Source organism: Buceros rhinoceros, unplaced genomic scaffold, assembly GCF_000710305.1.
Source record: "Buceros rhinoceros silvestris isolate BGI_N320 unplaced genomic scaffold, ASM71030v1 scaffold10975, whole genome shotgun sequence".
Classification (NCBI taxonomy): Eukaryota; Metazoa; Chordata; class Aves; order Bucerotiformes; family Bucerotidae; genus Buceros; species Buceros rhinoceros.
The window spans coordinates 25,628-26,327 of NW_010413416.1; the positions used below are offsets into that span (position 1 = coordinate 25,628).

A 700-nucleotide genomic window follows, 5' to 3' on the forward strand; every position below is an offset into this window, starting at 1 on the left:
GTGAGTAAGGTACAAAAGCAGAAAGTGGCACACGGGGCTGTTTGTTTGCCTGTTCTGTCTGACAGCCAACAGCTCTATCACTGATACAGGGGAGAAAAACAATACCACTAAAGGCAACATACTTATTTCCTCCATTACATTTTTATAGCCTTTTATTTTCCTCTCCACACAAGGGCAGGGTCATAAATATTTCACTGTCATGGGTTAGGGCTGGGCCAGCCACTGGATAAATGACAGATTCTCCCTCTGAATCCCTCTCTCTTCCTGAAGGGGAAGAGAAAGGTATAAGGGAGAAAGACTTATGGATTGGAAAAGAAAACTAAAACTGCTTTAATGAAAACAGTAACAATAAAATGAAACATATACAAATATACACAATACCCATAACAAGCCAAACCCCTCTGATAGCAACCATGTCGCCAACACCACTGATGCTACTTCTCCCTCTGAATCCCTCTCTCTTCCTGAAGGGGAAGAGAAAGGTATAAGGGAGAAAGACTTATGGATTGGAAAAGAAAACTAAAACTGCTTTAATGAAAACAGTAACAATAAAATGAAACATATACAAATATACACAATACCCATAACAAGCCAAACCCCTCTGATAGCAACCATGTCGCCAACACCACTGATGCTACAGGCAGACACTGGGGAAGTCCCAGATTGGACTCAGGAGCAACTGAGAACCGGATGCAGGAAT

The 700-nt window shown here is 41.7% G+C and overlaps 1 protein-coding gene across 1 annotated transcript in view; it reads right to left on the reverse strand.

Moving 5' to 3' along the window:
• The window catches only part of CAPN10 (calpain 10), a 16,017-nt gene that overhangs the window by 12,920 nt on the left and 2,397 nt on the right, over positions 1 to 700 (reverse strand). The gene's annotated exons all lie outside the window — the stretch shown is intronic.